Here is an 8,359-nt window from a genome sequence, read left to right on the forward strand (position 1 = left end):
AACCAGAATTTATAAGGAATTCAAAAAACTCAATAGCAAAGAATAAACCCAACTAAAAATTTAATATCCCAACTAAAAGTGGGTAGCAAATCTAAACAAACATTTCACAATAAATGACATACGAACATCCAACAGATACTTAAAATAATGTTCAACATCACTAATCATCAGGGAAAAAACAAACCAAAACCACAGCATTACCTCACTCCTCTCATGCTAGTTATTACCAAAATAACAAGACATAATAAATGTTTTGCAAAGATGTGGAACAAAAGACACACATATTGTTTGTGAGACTGTAAATCAGTAGAGAGATTGTGTAAAAGAGTATGGAGTTTGCCCAGAAAATTAAAAATAGAACTACTGTATGATTCAGCAATCCTACTCTTTGGTATATACAGCCAAGATACATGAAATCAGTGACACATCTGCACTACCAAGCTTATTGCAGCATTATTCAGCATGACCAAGAAACAGAAACAACCTCAGTGTCCATTCATTGGTGAATGGGTAAATAAAATGCACACAGTGGAATGGCATTTAGCCATTCAAAAACAATGAGATCTTATCATTTGCAACAACATGGGTGGAACCTGAAGCCATTATGTTAACTGAAATAATCCAAGCACAGAATGACAAGTAACACATCAACTCGTATGTGGAAGCTAAAAAAGTTGATCTCAGAAATGAAAAGTGTAATGGTGGTTGCCATAGCTTAGAAGGTAAGCAGGGTTGAAGGAATGGAGAATACTGCACTACACTATAATTAGATAGGAGTGAAAATTTCTCATGTTCTTTGGCAAAGCACTTCAGATGATAATAATGTGCTATATACTTCTGCAAAAACTCATGGGAATGATTTGGAGTGCTTGCGTCATTAAAAAAAAAGGGTTAAATTTCCCCAGCTGTAGGGGGCCTGGTTAATGCCAAATTTGTGTTAACAATACCAGTATGCCAGCAGTTACCTATTTCTTTCTTTCTTTCTTTCTTTCTTTTTTTTTTTACAAATTCAGTGACTCAGCTGCACTGTGCCACTCATTGCTGTGATTTTTATCATTTTATGATATAATTCCAAATGCCCTGGGATTTCCCTCATCCCCTCCCCAGTTCCCTCCCCACTCACCGAGTTCCCCTATATCATTACTATAGTATAGTTCTTCATACACAGTCATTTGTCCATCTTTGCCTGCATGGACAATGCAGAGATTCCAACATCCTATTGTCAAGATATAGTAAACAGTTTCGGCCTGCGATGATGCGCCTGCAGTTCATGCTGCAGGTCCACTTAGCTGGTGGGCCCTGGGCGGCCTGCCAGGTGCACCTCCCGTGGGAGAACGAGTTCTTCGACGACAGGGACATATAGCGGCACCTGTACCTCCAGGACGTTCTCACGCAGGTGGCGGAGGTGCCGGACAGGCCCAGGTTGCCCGGGGTCACCTATCAGGTGGCGAGCTGCCGCCAGGTGTTTAACACACTGGAGTACTACGAACACGCGGCGCCGGCATGTGTGTGCCCTCTGCCAGCAAGCCTTCCCCTCCGGACACCTGCTGGACGCCCACGTGCAGGAGTGGCATGATTCGCTCTTCCAGGTCCTGTTGGAGAGGCAGGACATGGTGGGTGACCACGTACCAGTGCCTGGTGGAGGGCTGTACTGAGAAGTTCAGAACCAGCAGGGACCGGAAGGATCACTTGGTGAAACGTCATCTGTACCCTGCAGATTTCCGGTTTGACAAAGCAAAGAAAAGCCGAGACCCAGCCACGCTGGGGGCCAGTGCAGGATCCCTGGGGGGCGGGGGGGTGACAGGCAGCCCGAAGGGGACCACATGGAAGTTGGCTCACCTGCAACAGCACCCACAACCTTTACCTCCAGTGACACAAGGGTCTTCAGCTGCAGGTTGTCCCCTACCATCTGCTTCGGACAAAGTACATCTAGAGGGTTCAGCCTCACCAAGAGATGAGAGCAGCTCCATGGAAGGGACATACGGTGTGGGGGGCTGTTCCCGGGCCCTGGTCAGGCTGAGCCACAGCAGCAGTCAGATGTCGGTTCCAAACACGTGAAGTAAATTTTGCACACCTGGAAACAGCAGTAACAGCCCTGGTGCCTGGAACCCTGTGCACCCATGTGAGACCTCGTCAGAGCTCCTGGCCTCAGCCTGGCCCGGTTCCGAAGTGATCCAAAGGCAGGGAGGGCTCTGTGTGCACGTCAGAGCCAGGGAAGTCCGGGCGTGCAGACAGTGGGTTCAGCTGCTGCTTGGGGTGCCCGTCCCTGGGCTGAGCTGGTGCCAGTAGGCTTCCTTCCAGTGCCTCTGGGAGGTGGCAGGCCCTGCATACCGGGGATGCTGCACTGGACACCTGGCTCAGCCCTGGCTTTGTGGGCATTTAGGGAGTAAGCCAGTAGACGGAACACCTCTCCTCTGCCTTTCAAATACTTGAGCATAAAAGAGCCAAAAAAAAAAAAAAAAAACCAGATATAGTAAACAGTTTCACTGGGAGTCCATCTTTGTGTGGAAGTAGACATGCATAGTACATTGTATCCTCACATCTGGATATGATAGTCTCCATTACAGTTACTATACATCCTCTTAAATGAAAAGCCCCAAAACAAAATCAACAGGAAGAATAAAAAGAAATTAACAACACCATGAAGTTAAATAACATGCTACTGAATGACTCATGTGTCACCGAAGAAATGAAAAAAAAATTGAGAACCTTCTTGAAAATAATGTCACTGTATGATCTATGAGGCATTGAAAAATTTAATCAGAAGAAAGTGTTCTGAAGAGGTGAAACTAACAAAAAAAATCAAAATCCATGAACATAGTTTCCGCTGATCTTTGTTGGTGAAATGTGTCTCCTCTAGGCAACAAATAGATGGGTTTGTTTTTTAATCCAATCTATTAATCTATGATGATTGATGATTTTAAGTCATTTACATCCAGGGTTAATATGAATGTAATTTGGTCCTGTTGTTTTAGCAAGGGGTTGTTCATTGATTTAATCTTCTGTTGTCATTTTACTGGGATGTTCTTCGCATTTGCCTTTGGTTTTGGTGGGTGCTATTCCTTTTCACTGTCAGGAGAACATCTTGAAGTATCCTTTGTAGTGCAGGCTCGGAGGAGACATATTGTTTTAGGTGTTCCTTACTGTGGAAAAATTTTATTTCATTTTCAAAGACAAAGGAAAGCTTTGCCAGGTATGTTATCCTGGGCTGACAATTTTTTGCTTTTAGATTCTGGAATATGTCGCTCCATTCTCTTCTGGTCTGTAGAGTTTTCTGTGAGAGGTCTCTTGTGAGTTTAATTGACATTCCTTTATATGTCATTTTTATATGTCATTTGATTTTCTTCAAGTGCACATTTAAGGATCTTTCCTTATGTTCGATTGAAGAAGGCTGAATTATCATATGTCTTGGTGAAGATCGCTTTTGATTAAGCCTGTTGGGAGTTCTGTGCCACTCTAAATGTTGTTTCCCAATTCTTTCTCTAGATTAAGGAAAATTTCCCTTATTTCATTAAATACAACTACAAATCCAGCTTCTCTTTCTGCACCTTCCGGGACTCCCATAACTCTTATATTTGGCCTTTTAATAGTGTCTTTCAATTCTTGAATACTTTTTTTTTTTTTTTGCTTGATCCAGCTCTGCTTCCAGCTTTTTGTTTGCTTCCTCCTGATGACAGGAAATATCTTCCAATTCTGAGATTCTTTCTTCTGCCTCCTTCATCCTATTTTGGAGACTCTCCACTGTACTTTTAATTTGATCCGCTGTATTCTGCATTTCTGATATATCAGCTTTCGTTTGATTCATTCCAGTGTGACATATTCCTTAAATCACTTGAATGCCTGCCTTTTTTTATGACAAGTGTTTTGAATTCTGTATCCCCATTTTCTCGAAGTATTCCTCAGTTAACTCTGAGGTTGGCAGAGGGTTTTGCTCCTTTGCAGGGGAGTCTTCAGTAATATTCATTGTGCCTTTGTCTCTTCTTTTGCTCTTGGTCATTGTACCTCTGGTTGTCAGATTCTTCTCATTGGGCCAGGTTTCTAAGCTGTGTCACCCACAGGTCTACAGTTCGATTTTACATATTGCAGTTGGTACATGGCTCTTTGTTTGCAGTCACTTGTGCTATTCCCTCCAGTGAGTTCCAGATCTGGGTTCTTATGTTAGATTTCCACCATGGTCTCTGTAACCCCAGCTCCTGGCTCACCACTCTCCACCTCCTGTGATACTGTGCTGAGGCTGCACCATTGTCTGTACAACCTTTCTCCTACTTCTGGTTGGAGCAGCTCCCAGGATTAGACACCGGGTGTCCTATATAGCTAGGTTGTTGGTGCTGCTGATCTGGACAGAACCCTTATGATGCCATAGTCAGCATTATTTTCCTATGGGACCAATGTAATGCAATGAGCTCAGTGAGTTCACTCCCAGATCAGCACATGTGCAGCTCACTGTTGTTCCTGCAGTCTTAAAGCTTTTTCCACACTGTACCAAATGGCGTCTGATGTGGCACTGCTAGAGTTCTTGATCTGTTGGCCATCAGGTCTGAGGGCTACCCGGACCTATCTTGGGTGGAACCTGTAGGATGCCATGTTGTTGCAGTTTGCTGGGCCACAAATGAGTTCACTTCCAGCTCAGTGCATTTGCACTCCTGTCCATAGCCCTTGCATGTTTAAAAAAATGGTGCCCAATACAGCTCTAGGGGGCAGACTAGGTTGTGAAATCCACCCTATTCCCACACTGCTCGTTTGGGATCTGTTGCTCTGTCTCTGCTCCTGGCCAAATCAAACAGACCAGCAGGATGGACAGTTCTTTGTCTGGGTTCACCTTTGGAGCTCCCGGTAGACATCCCTTTCCACCTTATTGCTGGTTGAGTTCCAGCTGCCAGGGCAATTCGGATCACCACTTGCTGAATGCTGGGGGAGTATTGGTCACTGCAACACCACACCATTGTGTCCACTGTTTTCCTGTGTCTTTCAGTCTCCAGGTACCTCTCTGCTATTGTTCTGTCCTCTCCTATTTCCTGGAATGTGCCCTCTCTGCTTCACCCTGACTACTGTTTCTCCATCTGTTTAAATGTGTCCTTACCCTATTCTGCCATCTTGAGTCTCCTTTTTTTTCTTTCTTAAAGATACGTGGGGAAGGCAGGAGATGCCAGGCTGGGCTGTGCTGCCCATACCTCAGGTACACTGCGTGTACCTAGGTCGGGAGGGAAGAGGGGTGAAGCCAACCCTGGGATGGGGGTCTATAGATGTACTGGAGTGGGAGCACCTGAAGGCAGGTTTGGCAGGGAGAAATGACTTCTGGAGGCTTCAATGGACAAAGCCACTGCACTTACAGGTAGGTGAGGGATCTGAGACAGGGTGTTTTAGAGGGGGAAAATTAGAGAGCATGTCTGGGTCAGGCCACGACATCTGCCCATGTGGGAGACTTGGGCTGGACCAAGTAGCATCACCTGCTGCCTACCTGTGCCTGTGAAAGCTAGAGCTGGGGTGAATGCCTGGCTGGGCTAGGCCACAGTACCTGCCCATGAATGTCAGAGCAGGGGTTGGGCCATATCAGGCTGTGCCACATAACCCACCAGAATGTGAGAGAACCAAATCTGGGGCAGATATGTAGGGAACTTGTAGGCTTACCTCTGTGGAATTGCATCACATGCTGGTTTGCATGGAGAACTGGGGTTGGTGATGGGAGGAGTTGGGCTAGTTGATGAAACTCATCAACACTCCTTGGATCCAGGGCTAGGCCAAGCTGCAACATGCACCAACATATGCGAAGGCCAGAACTCAGGGCAGACCTTATCAAGCAAGGCTGCAGCACTTGTCAGCATACATGAGATCCAGGATTGAAAGCTGGCCTGGTAGGAGAACTTAGGGAACTCCTCTGCTAGGCCATAGTTCCCATTGGGGTGCACAAGAGGCAAGGGTGGGGTGGCCCAGGCCTGGGACTGGGGAATGGATTAAGGTTGGAATGGATGTGGGCTGGTCAGGCTAGGCTGCAGTACCTGCGAGTGAGTGCCAGGATTGGGGACTGGCCATATCAAGCTGGGAGTGGGCCTGGTAGGAGAACAGTGTATGCTCCCCTACTAAGCTGTACCTCACACTGATGAGCTCAAGAACCAGGACTAGGGTCAGGCCAGGCTAGACAAGGCAGCAGCACCTATTGGCATGTGTAGGCAGGGTCTGTTGACAGGCTGGGTTGAGCTAAACCACAGCACCCATGGGTATGCACAAGTGTTGAACAGGATGTGGGACAGGCTAGACCACAGGCTGTCATGTGCAAAAAAAAAAAAAAGGTGGTCTGAGGATGTGCCTGATTGGGGTTCCTGGGGTTTGCCCTAACTAGGTTGTAGCACCCACTGTGTGAAGACTGGGCCTGTGGTACATGGGCTGAACTTGGCTAGGGCACAGCACCCATCAGTTCACATGATAGAGTTGGGGGTGGAACTGACCAGGCAGCTGCATCCACCAGCATGTGTGTTCACTATTGCAGATGACAAACTGAACCTGAGCCTGTACTGGCTGGTGCATACAAGAGTCGAGTCTGAGGTCACCCCAGGTGAGTTTCTTGGGGGCTCCCCAACTAGATGGCTAGACTCAGATGCTGGCCACAGGGAAATATCATACAGCCCACCCTAGGAGTGCATGTATCAGGACTGGGTATCCTTAGCTGCTGATGCCTATACAGTGGACAGCAAGCCTAGATTCACATGCAGGGGGTCGGGGCATGAGAGACAGCTCAAGCAGGTCAGTGGAGGAGGTAGAGTGCATTAGCAGAGGGTGGAAAGCAGAACAACTTGGACAACTCTCCTGGCCAAGTTTTGCAGCAAGTGTTTGGGTCTGTGGATGTATTATGATGGACTAGGGCAGCCAATAGACCTTGGCCAAATTTTCTCAACCCTGGTGCAACAAGGCCAACAACTTCTCAGAACTATCAGAACCACTCGAGTAGCATCCTCGGAACATTCTTCCCCACATCAAGGTCTCTAAGGTGTCATCAAATGACACCCCCTATCCCCAGTGCCAATGTATTTTGTCAGCAAGCAGCAGCCCTCTGTTCTTCCTCACCTGTGGACACAGGAGATTAAAAAAAAGGAACTGAAACATTTGTCCCACTGATCTTCATACCTCCATACCTCAGTCCTCCCCACCCTAATCACAGTTCCACATGGGCATGCATCCCTCTCAACTATGTAAACAATATTAAAAATAAAATAGACTATTATATTTTGAAAAGAAAAGTTAAACGAGGAGTCTGTGTTTTATACCCTGATTGATCATTATGCAGCTTATACACTGGTAGAAATATCACATGATGTCACATAAATATTTACAATTTCTATGTCAATCAAAAGTGAAACATTTTGAAAGATGAATTCTTTTCTTTGAAAGGCAGAAAGATAAACAGAGGGAAAGACACAAATGGGCAGAGACAGAGGCAGAGACATAGAGGAGGATCCCCCATCTACTACTTCCCATCTACTGCCCAAATGTGCATAGCAGCTCAGGTGCAATTAGGGCAAAATTCAGAGCCAGGAGCTCAATCCAGATCTCCCGCTTGGATGGCAGGGACCAATCACTTGAACTATCATCTGCTTTACGTCAGCCCGGATCTGGACTCGGCAATGGAACTGGGCTTCTAACTCAGAAGCTCCAGCGAAGGATGTGGCTGCCCCAAGTGGTGTGTCTGCCTCTATGCCATTCTTCCAAGGCAGACTTTTCTGTATTCAAATATGTATTTTTTTTCTTCTCATTTCTCTTTGGTAGCAGAGCATGTCTCCTCAGTTGCACTTACCTGGTTTTTCCTGTGATTTGTTGCTATTTACATGTAGTGGTTGATCTGGAAGTTATTCTGTTCAAGTATGAGGTCAGACTATAAGTTTATTGTATAATGGTGCTACAATGATGCTTCCAGGGAAACCAAAATTAAATTAACTTTTGAATTTTAATGCTATCTTGATTTTTTTTAGACGTGGATATTTTTAATTTTTTTTTTTTACAGCTTAATAAATTGTTCTCCTGATGACTACAGATTGATAAGGCTATTTGGTAGTTTTCAGAAACATCTTAGTCATGACAGTTTTTCCATTTAATTTGTAGTATTCTGTAACGATCAGAAGTTACTTGTATGAAACTGCTGTCAGATCCGCTGAATGCTGCCCATTTTGGTCCTTGTAACAACTGCAACAATCAATGGCAAATAGGGAAAATGGTGTTAGGAAAAGTGTCTCCCATATTCATGATGCACCTGGTAGAAGGCTTGCCACAGAATGACTGGCAACACTATGTATTTCATTTGGAAGGATGTCTTTATCAAATAGTCTATAATTCAGTACTAAAAAAAAAGAAAAGAAAAAAGAAACTGCTG

At 45.4% G+C, this 8,359-nt stretch overlaps 1 pseudogene; it reads left to right on the plus strand.

Annotated features, from left to right (window-relative positions):
* Positions 1-1,255: 1,255 nt before the first annotated feature.
* LOC131478651 (zinc finger protein 511-like) lies at positions 1,256-1,958 on the plus strand (annotated as a pseudogene).
* Positions 1,959-8,359: the final 6,401 nt, after the last annotated feature.

Source organism: Ochotona princeps, chromosome X (assembly GCF_030435755.1).
Source record: "Ochotona princeps isolate mOchPri1 chromosome X, mOchPri1.hap1, whole genome shotgun sequence".
Lineage (NCBI taxonomy): Eukaryota > Metazoa > Chordata > Mammalia > Lagomorpha > Ochotonidae > Ochotona > Ochotona princeps.